Raw genomic sequence first — 18,779 nt, forward strand, 5'->3', positions numbered from 1 at the left:
AACAACGGAATTTTTCCTTGGTTGTCTTATTTATTATACGATATCAGCTATATATAAACAACATTTTTATTTTCATAAAAATCACATACATGAAACAAAACACACACACACACACACACACACACACACACACACGCGGTTATACATATAATACTTAAATCAAATTATGAAACGCCTGATAGAACACACAGACCTAAAGTGAAAATTATTCTCACCTCTATTACACTGGAGTTTATTTCACACAAAATTAAATTTTAAAGTAATAATAAATCATAGTATTTGAAAAACGATTCTGAGCAGAGCTGAGTTAAATCAAACGCTTGAAGACATTTCTTCAAAAACTGTCATTGGTTGGCGGTAGTTTTCCCTCACGCATGGTGATATTATTGAGAAAATCAAAAAATAACCGTATTTGTTTGGTACCACCCGAAATATTTCTGTTTTTTTTTATGGAAGAACTACATGAAAGTTGTAAAGCTTTTTCATCCTTAAAATATGTCAAGGGAAAATAATATGATTGTCAAATAAATACGTTCTGAGAAATTTACACATAGTCGGTAAAAACTAGAATTAAAATAATAAATTTATTGTAATCACTTCAACTCCCATAATATAATATGATAACGAACTATCATAAATACTATTAAATTGAACAGCATGATAAAACAATTCAACTGTATAAATACAAATGATAATAATATACACAACAATTTGTTCATGCTGTAAGGTGAGATGTGAATATTTCGGATTGGTTAATACAAGTGTAAAGTGTTATAAATCATTAAGCTCTTAAAACTGTATTTGTTGTTTGTGTTGAGGTTTATTTAGTTATTTGCATTCGTTTTATAATTTTCTAATACATTGTATTATAGCTAACAACTATTATATTATGAAATAATTGTATCATAATTTAATATTGCTTAAGAAATCATATTAAATTTATTGTGAAATCGATTTCCTACGATGTTGCTCACAATATATTTATCAACTATGTCCAATTTTTGGTGAGAACTTTTTTTGTTTGTATGCGAGGTAGACAGTTTATTTTGTTTTATTTATATTTTGGATTTAATAATGATAACAAAATATAACAATAGTTTACAAAGTGTATATAAAAAACAATACAACAGATAATATTATGTAAAAGAAAAAAAAAGTTTAAACATGAAGTAGATTCCTTATAAAAACTAAAACAGGGTCTTCCAAACTTTACATAACAGAGGATTTCACTTTGAAATATTAAAATTAGAAAGAAATTACCTAGGTGAAACAGATTTGAAATCAAAGTAGATGAATAAATGAGAATCATTCTAGAATAGTAGAAAAAAAAACTAATCTGGTAGGCATCTAATTTTTTTTAAACTTATCAAGTTTGACAGTACGTAAATGAGTAAGTTATAGTAGTAAATTGTGGTTTTGAGATACCTAGCCAAATGTTATTGATAGTTACTAATCATATAATATTATTGATAAATTAACTAGGTAGGTACTTCATATCATTGATCACGGACAATACAAATTAAATCTGGATATTGTTACATAACACTGCTTATTTGAATTTTCAAAGTGACCTCTTAAAATCTCTTCATTTGGATTCATAAAAAAATTTCAAATTTATGTAGATTAACTGTTTGAAAATGATTTTTATATTTTTGTATTTGACTCGATACACTTCTGTTATAAATAATATCCGTTAACCATGATTCCAGTGTAGGAGATACTGAAAAGAATATCTATTGAATATATTTATATTTAAATATTAAGTTTAAAACCATTACAATCATTATGACATCTTTACTGCATTATGACTTTTTTACATTTTACTTGGCGCGTCAGTAGCATCACTCTCTGAGATTATATGGTTTATTTTGAAAGGTATTTTTAATTTTTATAGAAAGGAAACCGTTGTATTGTAACGTTTGTATTGAGAAAACTCAAAGAAACTTTTAGCTGTGTAGGTAATATTTATATATTTGTCTCTGTTCCTATTCTTGGTGTTGTGAAATGATTGCACATAAACTTTTTTTTTATCATAGTTTTTTTATAGATTGTAAACTAGAAACATATGATACTTCGTCATTGTCACAATGGCAACGATTTTTGTTCTGTTCTGGAAAACTGTGAAAAACCGAGGAAAAACCATGCAACAAATTTGAACATTTTAGTAAGTTGTCCACAACAGTTACATCATTTTTCAGATTAAAAATAATTTTTATGATGATCTTAAATAATTGATGTGTCATATCATTTTACGATTGAATATGATTAAAATCTTGTACATTATGTGGTTCTTAATTCAGGTTTAGCAAAAATTGGTTAATATTTAAGATCTTCAAAAGGAGGAAAATGGGTTTTATTTTAATAGTGGTATTAGGAAACATTGATTAAATATTTTATTACAATTATTAAAACTTTACAAGGCGTATAAACTTATTTTGAATGCGAGACTAAGATGCTTTTCGTAAATACGCCGTTGATTTAAGCAACTAACAATTAGAAAGCCCCATATTAATGGAGTAATGGTGTAAATGTCTAATAATATATTAATTGAATTCTAAATCTATTTAACTATTATGTGAAAATGCACTAAGACCGTACTCTTTGACCCTCACACTAAAACACACATCAGAGACTGAAAAAATTAATTGTTTTATATGTATCCCTGAGCCTCTGGTATACCACTAAAACGTATATATCGTTATGTTAATACAGTTTATATTTTTTTATATAACTTAGGAAAAGTGTCAAAATTAATTTTGACTTATAATATTATAGAATACATTTTCATATTTTGAGCAGATAGGATAATCTTAGATTAAATTAACATACAAGAAGTTCAAACAACATTGGAGACGCTCGTGGACCCAAAAAGGAAAAAAAGTTAAATAAATTCTTAAGTATCCATCACAAAGCTGTAAAAAATAATATTATAAGTCATAATATAAATACGGACTTGATAAAATATTTTATGAAAATCCAATACAAATTATAAATAAAAAGAAAAAATATTGTGATAGTATGAGAAATTCTTTATAATATTTAAAACATATTATCATCATTTAGGGTAGTTATACAAATAATAAAACCACATAAGACTCGTGCTATAAATTCTTAAAATGTAAAAAAATTATTTACAATATTTACAACACATTAATTAAATTTTTCATTTTTTTAAATAAACTTTAAAAAATTTTAAATTGTTTATACATTTTATTTACATTTATCTGTGTCTGCGGCCCATTCAAAACTCCAACCCTAAAGGTAATCAATAGACGATAAATATATATTGTTTCAATTTGATGGGCTTCATTTTAAATTGTTTTTAAAATGATGATTAAAATATAGGGTTGAAAGTTGTTAGGTTTATAGCTACAATAGCTACAAATTATCTTCTTACTTCATCACATTACATATTATCTGTTTGGCTGTTAAATATGAACTAGTGTTTAGAATACAAGAGAAAAATAATAATGATAAGAAAGTGTTTTAGTATGTATAATTATTTCTTATACTTAATTCTTAATATTGCGTTTTTAATTAGGCAATCAATCAAATCTACGTGAAAGTTCGTTGAAAGTATCATGAAAGGGATTTTTCGATTTGACAATGAGATTTTAATTAGTAAATTATGAATTGTAGTATCAAATATCATTAAGAATGTAGTGTTAAAAACGTAAAAAAACTAAGCAACAAAATTAATAATGTATAAAAGTTGTATCATAATTTTTCTTAATTTATTCATTGTGTAATAAAACTGATATCCAATATATTTTAACAAAGAAATTAAATTGTATGAATAAATAATAAATTAACAAATAACTCGTATTTATTTTTGTTTTGTATATTTAAATATTTCACAAAATATACCTAAAAATGGTTAACTTTGTAATTTTAAAATTACATAAAAAATGTATTTTCATTTTTTCTTTATGCATTTAATTTTTATTTTAATGAAGTTTTGGCGATGTTTACAGTATTTTCTCAAGGTAACAAAATTAGTATTTACTTAGTGCCTAGTGGTCTAATATTTTAATACAATATATCTTTTTGACTTTAAGACACCTTCTAAAAAAATATATTGTGGTGTATTTTGGTAAAATAATAGTTAAAAAAAAATTATGAGGGTTAATTAAAACATATTCATTTTTAAGTAAAATTGAAACTTAAAAAATTATGTTCAATAAAAATAATTCAATTTATATTTTATACTTTATTGAGACCATACATTTCAAAACGTCCAACAGTTCATGTAAATGGGATGAACGTTAAACACGGTTGAGACCAAAACTGTGTCTTTTAATATTACATTTAGCAGCTATACTTTTTCAATAAATGAATTTAAAAAAAAAAAACTGTAAGACGTGTGGTTGTGAATTATATTAATAATTATATGGGCTTCAATGTTTTTAAATTTTATGAAAACTGTTTGTTGTACAATTTGTAAATTTAAATTTGATGACTTAAATCTAATTTTCAATTACAAAAAAGCATAATAATTATCTTGATATTTTAATTTTTCAGTATTGACTATAATATTGATATTTAACATTTAATAATGTTATAATTTTAATATACTTACTATGTTACTATTATATTATTAGTATACTATTATGTACTTTATTTAGGTATATTTAACATTTTATAGTCACGTAGAAGTTCTGGATAATGTTCAACTTATATTGTTTCGTTACAAGAACAATATGGTTTATTGGATATGTTTATTTGAGACGTATTGATTTAGAAGAGATTAAAAATATCATAATTATTTATGATTCATGTGTGGAATCATAACAATAATACTCATCGCATTAAGAATAATATATACAATTATCAAGTATCTTCTTATTTGTTATGTTTTGTTAAATTGTTATGTCATGAATAATTTATAATAATTAACTTATCACAATTTTAGGCCACATATATTGTAGTAGTAAAAACTACAAAAATTGATTACAATAATTCATTAAAAAATAACGAAAATTGCAAAAAAAAATTTAAAAATTACAATAAAAAATATCAATATATTGTTGTAAATGTAATTTATTGTTATTAATTACTTATTTTTTTTTTACAGTTCACAGGGTAGTAGGGTACATTCGAATAATAAATATTTTATATAAAGTCATTTTACATTTATTTTCATCTTTGATTTCTCAGATAGTTAAAAAATTTTACTCAAAATGTATTTTAAAACTTATTAGCAATAAGTTATAAAATTAGAAAAAACTTACAACAAGATTTAATCACAAGGTAATAATTAAAGAGTAAAATATATGCACACATGGTGCTATTTTGCCTATAAATTACGCCGTGTTACAAAATGTAATATTATTCAGGTTTTATTTCATAGCTATATTTTTTAAGGACAATTATTTTATTGGTTTTGAAAAGATGTTTTTATTAAAAGACAATATCAATTATTTTATGTATAGTACCATTTACTTAACATTGTATGTTAATTATACGATTATAAGCAACGTTTTTACGTTATGCCAAAGTTATATGAAAATGAGTTGCTTTAATACAATAATCATTGAGTTTATAGTTACCTAATAAAAACAAAAATTTTTGAAACCAAAAAAATATAAATTTACATTATCATTATAATATTTATCCGTGTTAAAATAAAAAAGGAAATATGTATAAGCTTAATAAAATAATATTCGTTTTAGATGATTGACAGATAAAGGTATTAAACGATTCAAGCTGCATTATTAAATTATGCATCGGATTGTCAAGAAAAGAAAAAGAGTCTACGTTCCAGTTTGACATCTTTAGACAGATTATTCATACTTAAAAGTTATAATGCTACGTGTGGAATTGTATACATATTTTTTTAGATAGTAAAGTTTTTGACATTTTTACTTAAATATGAAAAATTGTATGACAGATAACTTTGGGTGAAAATTATGCACTACATAATAAATATTTCTTCCAAGTCATTATATTCTTGAATAAAATTTAAATACATGACATTTTTTAGATATTTAAGATTAAAAATTAATTTTTTTTCCTCATTTGAATAAAATATGTATACTTTAAACGTTTCATAATAATATGTATCCAAGAAATTTGCACACCAATTATAATTTTTTGCGTTACACTTTTGTGTTAATTAAAAATTAAGTACCAAAATATACATTGACAAGCGTATTTACATTTTTTACATGTCAAACAATTGATATATTTTGTGCTTTTCGTCAAATGAGTTATTACGACAATGTTGAGATACCTTATAAATAATGGAAAAATAACACTTTTTGTCAATTGAAAATAAATATTTTGTATTTTTAAATCTATAAATTTAAACATTAATCCTATTATAATTAATTGAATCTTTGTTTGCTATTATTTATGAACACCTAAATATCATTTCACTCTAAAAATACAATGTATGGCATTATTTTTCGTACAAACAAAACCTGTTATTCTTATCTTACAATCAGGTATTGTAACTGTAACAATATGTACAGATTGCAGCATAATAATATATCAAACGAACTCTTATAATGAGAGAGATTCAAGGCATACTGAATTTGTTTTTGTTTTTACTCATAAACGTTTTTAAACCCTAAGGCCCAGAGTATAAAAGAACACGAGAATTGACTTAAGAGGACGTCTAAGGAGAACACTCGAAAGTGTTGCTTCTGTCTTACAAATGTACAAATACGTATATCATTATACTAGAATAAATCGATGTATCTTCAAAAGTAAAATATAAGAAAATTAACAGTGATTATGCGTAGCTTCTTACGATATTCAGATTCTGAAATAAGTTGCGATACTCTCAAAGTTAAAACAAGTAAAGAATAATCATAACTCATTTTCAAATGAAAATATCATGATAAACTGAAATACAATCACAGATATAGTAAAGTTATTACTTTTAAGATTAACAATTGGGTATTCACTTTAATGTAAAAAAGTAATAATACAAAATTATTATGACTGAATAAAAATTTTGTTAATTTGTACATTTTTAAGTTGTAGAATTATGATAACATCCAAGTTATGATTTGATTTAAATCATAGAACATTATATTTTTAAAGCTCAACAATTTTAAACCAATACATTTAATAGTTTAATATTCAATGTCAATCAGTATTATATAATTACACATCGGAAACATTAAAAACAAATGTAGAATCTGGGTTCCTACGTAGAGTTGTAATTATAAAACGTAAAGGTAAAATCTAAGATAATCTCTAGATAAGAGATCTAAACCTTAGATATTATTCTTAAAAAGATATTTTTATTATGTAACTAGTTGACAACCATGACTAAAATCATTTTGAATTTTGATTTGTGAACAGCGTTATTTGTAAGTAGTCAAAGTTTTTTATTAGTTCTAGATTCTAGAAAATATTTTTACAGGACGCTATTATTGACCTTTGGTCAATGATCGGATGGATAATATTAGAAGAACAAATTTAACCATACTACACGAAATAATGCGAATCAATTTATGTGTTTATAACCATCGTTGCTGCAGTGGGATATTATTGAGTAAATAAATGATTAACATTCGTAAGACCGAAACATAACAATATTATCCTAGTATTGGTTGTCGACTGATAGAATGGTGTTCCCTTTAATTGGTTAGGTTATGTTAGTGATCAGTTGAATCATATTATTTAATGATCAGTCGAAAATAGTATTTTCATTTTCAAAACGGTAAGTATTTAGGTTGACCATATTATGAATGTACCGACTCGATGGTCCATAGTGCCCATTTTGCCCACAGGTTTAGTTTGGCGGGAGTTGTACATATCTATACAATGGTGTTCGTACAACGATAAATGTATATTTTTTTTCTCAGCGAACGTCCGAAAAAAGGCTCTCACGTAAGTGTTGAAGTATTGATCGGGCGCTATTCTGAATTAGTATGGGCCGACTGCCTACTACATAATAATTGTGAACCTAAAATGTGCCATTATATTAAGTCAAGTGCGGCGTTGTTTAAGTTAAAATTTAGAGCAACCGAAGGAAAGTCGAGCACGACCATAGACGTACCTCCGATATGGCATCATGGTCGTTCACTTATACCGCACCCGCGTGAGTGCGATTCTTTTTCCCCTTGATTTTCATGTTGTTTACATATTTTCATACCACAATAAGTCGAGAATTCGGTATTCGACAACATTGATCATTGTTTGAGTTATTTATTCAACCCTCTCCGTTATATATTTCCATATCTTTGGGTCATATTATGTACAACAATAAATTCGATTTGTTAGATATTTACATGCATATACATACACTGTGTTTATATACGAATAACACCCCCACTTGAATTAGATTTAGTGGCATTATTGCCAGTCGGGATAGAACGTATTATAAATGATAACTAGAAAAATGAATTGTAGGATTTATTGAGTTTGGTACGGCGTGTCCTGAGGGAATTCTCCGACGGTTCAATTAGTTTTCAAGACTAGTGTATTTTATTAAAAATAAAGTCGAAAAATGTATACTTGTTTGACATTTGATTATTTTAAAAATATAACTCATGGAAGTACAAATAACATAATAATATATACAGTCTAATTCCAATAATATAAACTTAAATGGTTTTGTATTCATTTAGTTTGGCGGCCGAACAATAAGCTTTTTAATTATCATTTTTGCGTTGAAAATTTAAACGATTATTATGTACGATTGTTTGTAAATTATTTATATTTTAAATTTGTATTTACGTTTATGATACATTACATTAATTTTAAGTAATACTAATTTATCTCTCAAGGTTATTGAAGATCAATTAATATACAATATGTCAAACAAAAAAATCGAATCTTGTATTACAAAATTACATAATATGGATTTATTACATACTTGATAATAAATAAAAATATCAATAATCAATTTTCATTTGATACGTTTTTGACAATTTAAAATTTATATTAAATAAGTCTTAATACAATAATTAAAGTTGGGATTTTGTAGACACTTGCTTTTGTCTAAGACGTAGTCTAATCAATTTTAAACTAGTTTCGTATTACACAGCATAAAATTGCAGTTTGTATTATGTTATTACTTATTACTTATTAGGTTCATTACTTTTTTTTTTAAACATATTTTTAAGTTTTTGAAAACATTTGATTACTATTTTTTTTTTTAATTTCCAACTAAAATTTTACGAAATGTGTTCTCAATCTACGTATTTTAAATTCTTGAAAGGATAATATTTATTTTTATATCGCATAATGCGTGTGTCTCAATTTGTTTTATCTCATAATGTTCGGTTTAATCGATTGATTTATCGATATAACCGTGAAAAGAAATTATGTGTTGTAGACTGTATATAGTAGTACATGTTCTATAAAAGAAGTTCCATTCAGTGGTTTCCTGTCAACCTTTCGTCCTATGTCACGTAGGCCACCCTCATGAGTATATATTCGTAACGGTATGAAATAGTATTTTATAAAATCGTGACCATGGTTTTCGTTGATGTTGAAATAAGTTTTTCATTTCATAAAAATATTTATCAAATTAACGACAAAGATTTTTATTTGGAAAAAAAAAATTCAACTTGGATGTTATAGATGAAAAATATTTATTTTATCCAAAATTAGTTGGGTAGAAAAAAAACGTAGGTGAAATTCTATATTATTTTTTGTATTAACAGCCACGAGTTGCTAACAATGTAAATTATGTATTCCAATGTTCAATTATAATTTTGTTTGTTTGGTATTTGCATATCATATATGTAATGATCTTATAATTTATAATTTTTAACTAACTGTGACCTAGTGTATTCATATTATCTGATATATTCAATTGTTTATTTAAATGTTTATTTATTTATATAAAAACTGTTTTTTACATAAAAAATAACAAAATACAAATAAATATCTTAAAGTATCTATCTAACAAGTTTTGTATAGTTAACGTAATTATTTCAATATTTCTCAAAAGTCAACCTACCTAGGTTCTCATTGACTAGATGCGTCAGACAGAGTAGATACGATTCATGGATATAGTTAATAGTAGAGAAAAGAACTATAAAATTAATGAAATGGCGTTTCTAAGTTGACGGACAGGTAGATCAAATTATAATTACAAAACAAAACAAATTCGAAATATTTCTATTTTTATTTTTTGGATGGTTTTTAAAAATAATTTGAAACGATTTTTTAGAGACTTATCGAGTTACAAAGTCCATAACTCTAATAATAATTATATTATTATTTAAAATTTTTACAAGGCAGCACGGGAATTTTGATGTTCTAATACCTTATTTTCTCTTTGTCATATGATACTTGTCTTATAAATTATAATCATTTTTCTTATACTATGTATCATAATATTGTCTATTGATATAAATTATACATTTTAGTAGTATAAAATATGTTGCTAATTTTTTTTTTTTTTATTTAAATATTTTCATCGAAATTAATAATATTACATTTTTGTTCTGAATTATTAAATTTAACCCGTAATAAAGCAGAATGTACCTTTTTTCATGTTGTTACATTTATAGTTCATTGTTATGTCTGTACTTAAAGACAGCTATTCCCATTCGGTTTGGGTTTGTAATTTATTCAATACAAGATTATTCCTGTATTATTACGTTCTCTACGAAACATTGATAAGGACAACCGTTATTTTCGTAATATTATACGTTCAAGTGGGAACATGTACGAACTTCAAGCACTGCAGGTGAACTATTTTAACATTACTAGGTAAACACGAAATAAATGACTCTGAAAATCCATTCCATACAAACGTACTCACTACTCAGTACCTATATTAGACTTATTGCTTTTTCTTCAGCTTATGTAGGTACCACACCACAACGCAGCTTGAGTACCTTGGTACAAAGTTTTAAAGAAACGGCTTATCTATTCGTTTTTATTGCTTTGTTTCTAATAATATATTATGTATACAAAAAAAAACAACATAATATAAGTGGATGTCATTAACTTACTGATGTACACGTAACAGCCTGTTTATTAACATAATGAAATTTAATTATCTTTAAAGACAGCAAATATAGTTATTATATTGTCCATCTATTGCTTAGTAATTTTAATGATACAATAAGTACTACCCGGTCCCGGTGTTGTCGAAGTTATTATTTTTTTGTAATTAAATTGGATTATGAATTACCTTTTAAAATTGTTATTCAATTATTCTTAAGCTACATTTTTTATTTGGTCAAGTTACATACCTTTTGAATTAAAAAAGTTATAATCAAAGTTATTTTTTATTTTCAAAAATATCACTGGAGCTTAATGTTATGTTGACATCTTGTCTAAGTATTATCTAATTGATTACAATCAACAATAAACAATGCTAAATTATATAAAATGTTTATTTAAGAATCCTAGTAGATATAATTAATGTTTAACATAATATTATTCTTTATTTATTATTCTTCATTTTATTTTAAATAACAAATTTCATTTTACTGAAAATTAAATTGTTTATCAAACACAATTTTTTGGCTATTAAAAAATGTTACTTTTAGAAAATTAAGCTTACATATTAAACTATATTTATATTGTATATTATCAATTGGTTCGCATAATTTATTAAAATAAAATACATTAAAGTGTACCTATTTTAGTAATTTTGCTACAAAAAGTAACCTTAAGTGCGTATGATAAAATACTTACATTAAAATGAAATGAAATTACCATAAAATTTCTTAAAAAGTAATTTCATTACAGTAAATTGTAACTTAAAATAAGTTACTCCTTAACACTGGCACCACAATTCTATTTAAATTCTAAAATATAATAAGAACAATATGATCAACGAATAAAAATAATTTGAAGAATCCGGTCTATTTACAGTTACTGTTTGGTTACTTGCTTCATTTGGATCTCTTTGCTACAGTATAGTGATTGTAAATATTAGTTAACCTAACCTATAAGTGTGGAAACCATGATAAATTGAAAAACGAATAGGTATGAGTGGAGCTAAATTTATTAAACTCACTTTTGCTTGTAAGTTGTATTTGTAAAAAATGTTTCACAGATAAGTCTTTTTTAAATTTCTCAAAGAAAATCAAAAAGTTAACACTTAAAATAACTGTCTAGATAAAACAAATCCTGCCCTTGTATTTTTTTTTGTATCCGAAAAACCGCATACGTGAGAAAAAATGAAAATAATTTAAAAACCAATTCATACCTAAGAATCTAAAACTATAAACAATGCTGAAAAAAAACAGCAAACCGGATATTGCTATGGACAAATATCTCAGTTTGCCTTCCAGTATTACTATGGATTTATTATAACGATTAACGAAATCACATTTAACAGTAAGACCATCGATGACATAATATCATTGACTATGCATTCGGGCATCATGCGATCAGGTATAAAACACTTTTTTTATGATACGATTTAGAACATTTTTCGGTGCATCAAAGGGATATATTATAAAAACAAAAGAAAACCTTTACTACTAAGCATAACAAATTCTGATATGTCACCATTTACTGACATTTTGAACTACATTGTACAAATAATAATAATTCAAATAATTTAGAATAATACAAACACCTATGATATGCTTAAAACAATAACACATATAGTATCATACAATAACACATGCTTATAATCTAACTTCCATCTCAAAAGATTATCTTTTCTCCATCTCCAATTAATTTATACTTGTATAAATTTAATAGGTATGGTCAATTCCTTACCTTCTTTCGGTAAAACAATTTATATATGATTTATTCTTTTCGTATTAAAATAATAAAAATGAAACACTAGTTAAACTTATCTTACTTATATTAATATGGTTAGGTTAGGTTATAAATGACTAACATTTAGGATAAAATTGGGCTCACGGCTAACAACTCATGGTTCGTGTCGAGCTCGGTTTCATAACTATTTGGTATGATAATAAGTGAAAATAATAAATTTAAAAAAATTGGTTTGAATGTGGCAAATTTGCATAAAATTTCCTAAGCTCAATTGTGCATTACCGTTGCATTTTGGTTAACAATCATGACGCAAAGACGATTTTTCTGTCTAATGGAATTGATTTATCTTATAAACATTTCGATTTTATATTGTTTTCGATGAAAGGCGTTAACACGCCACGTGTAATAATTTATACATAATTAAATTTAAAACTATATTGAGATAATCGGGATGTGTGACTACAATATGAAACGCACAGGACACCATCGCGTTCAATAATTTCTATGGTTTTTTGAAAAGTGAATTTGATGACATATGTATTTGATCGTTTTTAATTTTCAAATGTAATTTATTATGTTGTGTGAAACATTCGCATTTGTTGATCACATAATGCAACCACTGCCATTAGTTAGGTTCAGTTTTTCTAGTAGCTATCTAAAAATGAATATAAAATTGATATTCGAAGAAACGTTGAGTGTACATTTTTTTTATCCAGAATCCAGAGCTTTTATTTCACTAAAGAAAATTCTGGGAAACAATTATTAAAAAGTGTACATTATTTATCTTTTTAGTATTTACCTTTGTTAAATCTAAACTTTAATAATGAAAATAAATTATCTTGTTTATTATACTGTATTCTTGGTAGTCCTGCGTATCTAAAATACTCGTGTAATGGCTGAGAGAGATAAATATTTAGTAACTGAATAGTTATATTATTGTAGTCTCAGGACATAAGAAATTAACTTATATAAGTTTTATTTTACCTGTTAATAAGGGCTATTAAAATATGTGTGTTACTAACTTCTGAATTTGAGTGTTTATGTGATGTAAAAATAATCATGGCCAACTTCATTGCAACATTGTTTTAAATTTCACGAGTAAAAAAGTTTTTGAATCCGAACTGAATACATTTTTCTTTTAAAACTATATTTTAAAAAATATGTTTAAGGTAATATATTTTAATATAATGTGCAAGTGGAAAAAATATTGGTGTATTTTTTCTTCGTTTATTTGTAATTTAAAACTTTTGTTAGTGTGGTCATATTAATATATTACGTTTGATACAGTAATTGTGTTTTATTGGATGGTTGGTATTGATATAAACTCTCATTAACATAAACATAACTATTGCTATAATTATCGTTTAACATATTAAGAATAAAGCCAGCCTTTACCAAATGTTATTTGTCAAAGTGTATTGTTGTGCACCTACGTTCATATAATATTACACGTCAAGAAAAACACTCGTTGACACAACAAGTGCCTTGTTACATTGTTTTGAGTCTAGAAGATACTTATGTGTTTCCCATTAACTACTTGATTAAATTAATTATAATATTATACTATAGAAAAGGTCAACGTTAAAAATATTATGGTTTTTAGCATATTTTATAAAATACATACCCATCAAGTTTAGCCAATTCATTTTATAGTTCTTATACAACTTATTGAAACTTATTAAAATTATTAATGTTAGTTAAAATGATAAATAATAGTTTTGAAAATGTATCAACAATGTGTATTAATAATAATTTAGTTATAAGGAAAATTAAATTTTATAGTCTGTATTACGTTTTCCGGCTTCATTTTGGATATCTACTGAGACATGCAATTTGAATTCACACGTGGTCTCTTCAGTCGCAATTTCGTTGTATATGCACTTAATTAAGTTAGAAATACTACATAAACACTAAAATGTATATAACATTCTGACCTCAACCTATAACCACACTCTAATGACGATACCCGTCATATTAAAACTGAACATAACCATAAACAAATTCATTGCTTTATTGTACTTAAAATAGGTAGCTTCTTATACAATATGTGCATTTCGTCAGATTTTTTATTTATTTTCATTCATTTCTAATTAAACCTTGTATGTGAAAACATAATATCAATAAATTTTAATAATATAATATTCGTATTTATTGATATTTTGAAAAATAATTTAATTAATGTTATTCTTAATATTAATGTTGTTATATGTATATACATACTTTTTTTTCTATATTTCAGTGTCATTGACTTTTGTCGAGAGACATTTTGCTGAATCGCGATACAACAGTAAGTAATAAAAATATTTAATCGATTCATAATGTTAATTAGGCACTTACTCAGAACATGAATAGGTACATGGTAATTTAAATGAAAATGTAAGAAACGCACATTTGTATTCTATAGGGGACGTAATAAATGATATCTGTTGAACCTGACTCCTTTATTTAATACAAAGTTAAATCCAAAATGTTCCAATTTAAAATATGAGATATTTTAAAAATTTGATTCGTACAAAAATTACAAAAATAATGTGATGTACATTGTACGTAGAATCTAAGATTTCATTGTTTATTTCTACACTACATTTGTGTCTGAAGAGCTGAGAACTATATCTATTGCAGAAAAGGCAGCTCAAAATGTCAGTACCTATACTTGGGTCAGTGAAATGGAAGTCTAGTTCAATAATTTATCAAGTATTGAAGTATTGACATAATTCTTAGTTAGTTACAGAGAATATTGTTTGGATGCAATAAAATTGAAGTTTTAAATGTGAAATACGACCATAATGACATACCAAAGAATGGACTCCGATAAAAGTAATGTCGACGTTTGATTTATAGAAATTTGGTAAGCGGAACTTTGTACGACGGGATAAATAAACGTTCAGTGAAACTATTGTCAAAGGTTCGTGGTATTTTAGTCAGTATCGCTACTTTGTTCGTACCAGAGTAAACGTTCAACGTTTGTAATTGACTTCGCAAAATAAACAGCGATAGGTGCCTATTACTCGTTGGGTATTCCGTTGGTTGGTTAGTGCAGTGTTTTAAACTGACATTTTGAAGAAAGATGGCAATTTTATTGTCTTGGGAACACTTTGACTAAAAACAAGATTTGGATAAGAGTTGAACCCAAAAAGGTTTGATAATTTATGTCACCAGATGCCACACGACGCAGCCCTATACAGAAAAAACCTCAGTTATTCTTCGAGATCGTTTAATAGGTTTAACATGAAAATATATTTGTACATAATATTTTGTTAGGTTCATTTATTATAAGCGCCTACGGAAGCGTATCGAATGAGATTACCTATCTCGATGATTTGAAACGAATTCACTATAATGAAATATTACGCTATCGGGTGTTGGTATAATAATAATAATAATAATAATAATAATAATTATTATTATTATTATTATTGTTAATGCTCTCGTTTTTAAGGAGGCGACCCGGCGAGTGTGACGAGTGAAAGGAACATAATCAAATGCTGCTTCGATAACTATCATACTGTTTAACACATTCCGCGTATAAATATGCATTTATTATGCAGTAGTATGTAAATTCGTTAAAATTATCCGTAATGTTATGTAACGTATATCGACTACTCGGTTTGGTTTCGTTCGTCGTCCCAGCACTAAAATACGGTATTATGCGTGCTTCTAAATCATCCCATACACAGATTATTGTGTTGTTGGTAGATAACAACTTTGAACTCGGTGGGAGCTTTTGAGCAGAAGGCCGATCGCGATAAATTTATAATAGTTGAATACGTTAAAATGTCACTGTGAATTTCCACATCTGTCTCGTCTGTGTGTCGGTATAATAACCGTCGGCTACATTCCTGTAGATATTCATAATCGGGATTCCCCATTAACATGGTTCGATTGATTAGTTAGTCAAATAATGGATTCATAGTTCGAACGGATTTCCCACTTTCCCGCACGCATCACAATAATTTTCATAAAAGTACTTTATATAATTTGCTAGGTAATGATCGTATTGATAAGACAGCCGGACATCGGCCGAGTAAGACTGCATGTGTGCGTTTCTGGCAGTTATTGTTTTCTATCCAATATCATTTATAGAAATAACATTTTTTAAATTATTGCCTAGTCAGATGACCTCAGTTTTTAAATCTACTAAAGATTATCATAGCAGGTTAGTTATTATTAATATTATCAAAAAACTATTATTTTAAGCCTTAATTATATTTATGAAACTAAAAATGTTGGATATTTTAATAAAGAAACATTATTAAAATTAAAAAAAAATTTTTCTTTATTATTGAAATTGTTTTATTGTAATTTTAATCGGGATGATTCATAACAATAAAATAATAATTGGCTCATAGAATGTAATATAAAAACTTTACAAGTTTTCAAACAATGTAGCATATTTTAATTAAAATTTTCTTCTAGGTATAAATATTTTTTCCTTTCAATTTATTATAATTTTATTACGGACTATGCAATGACACTATACGTAAGTCAAAAGCGTCTCTTGCTCTGTAAAAATTAATTTATTTGAAAATGATTATTTTAGATTACCCCGAATAGTATGAAATTATCTTGAAGAACACGAAGTGTTTTTCTCTTAGTTCACGGTAGGTATTATCCCTTAATGTTCGTCCAAAATTAAACGAAAACGTTATATTTTTTTCTGAAGTGAATAATTTTGAAAAAAGAAACATAAGCAATCAAAATGAAAAATACTAAGCATATTTCGATTTTTCGAACAATGTTATTTTTGAGGAACACGTAATTTTATTATAAATATCTGTTTTACCAAATTGATCCGCTACAACTCGTATAATTTAATAATTTTTTTTTTCAAGGGAATAAATTATTAAGAATAAAAAAAAAAATCAATAATCAATTTAGTAAACATTGGCAATATACAACAACCGTGACGTGTATCCACTAAACGAGATTCATACATTTTTAATTATTCACAAGTGCGATGTAATACAAAATGCAAAACAATATTGAACACGTAAACTACCTATACCTACTGTCGTTATAATTTTCGTGTGGTTTTTGTTTACATAAAATATACAGCGCATGCATTAATGACAATGGTTCTATATTGTATCGATCTTAATTATAGGAAGTGTACAAAATATAATCTAATGTTATATTAAACAATTAAAATTCAATCATTTTATTATTTATTTTTGTTATTAAACACTGTTGTAATATGAAAATAATTAATAAGCGCGAGTTCGACAAAAAAATAGATAATACACCAAGTGGGTACTAGCTTATAATATACTAAGTATTCGGAGGACGAACGTTTATTTCATAAATATCTAATGGTTGGTGTGGTATAACACATTTCACTATACGTCAGTCGGACCATCGTCACTATTCTCCAACCAACGATGGTGAAAATGCATGCATGGTTGTTAATATATTTTCAGCCACTATATAATATCCTACGAGTGAGTATTATTTTATACTATTATATTTTTACAAAAGCATAAAAAATGACAAAAATATACAAAATTATTACAAAAATCATATCGATTACAATACAGCAAAACACATGCCCAAAATATGGATTCCAATTAATTTGTTTAACAACGATATGACAACATAACTACAACCATTTATAAGATTGCTTTGTAAATAAAACCATGCTGTGCTTAAATTTGCATTGCTTTTAGTAGTAGTATTGCAAATGAGATAGGACGTAGTTGAAGGGACATATAGTTGAAGTGTTTCAATGCCATTGTAAAAAAAAAATATATAGGAGATGTAATATGATATTATGATTGGTACTTTGAATTCTTTCTGATAAAAAAAGAATTATTTCACCACCCCTCCACGGTTCACCAATAATCCATTAATTGCATATGTTTTAGTTTTGAATTCTAAAGCTATCTAATTGTTATATTAACCACCTGCGCGGGACTTGGTACTAATATAATTATACCTAGATCTGCTATTATTATTCTGTTTTTGTAATGGACAGTGAATTATTTATCAATGGTTGGGTTTTGCATTTCCAGAGTTTTTCTGTTCTCGACAACTTTTCTCAATACCTGCCTACCATATGCGGGAGAAGTTCTCGAGGGTCATATTCGTTTAGTATTTCATAACTACTAGTTAGTGATGGGTTA

General features: G+C 26.1%; 1 protein-coding gene across 1 annotated transcript in view; it reads right to left on the minus strand.

The window, feature by feature from the left end:
- The window catches only part of LOC111042827 (sex peptide receptor), a 212,975-nt gene that overhangs the window by 24,684 nt on the left and 169,512 nt on the right, over nucleotides 1-18,779 (minus strand). The gene's annotated exons all lie outside the window — the stretch shown is intronic.

This window comes from Myzus persicae, unplaced genomic scaffold, assembly GCF_001856785.1.
Source record: "Myzus persicae strain clone G006 unplaced genomic scaffold, MPER_G0061.0, whole genome shotgun sequence".
Lineage (NCBI taxonomy): Eukaryota > Metazoa > Arthropoda > Insecta > Hemiptera > Aphididae > Myzus > Myzus persicae.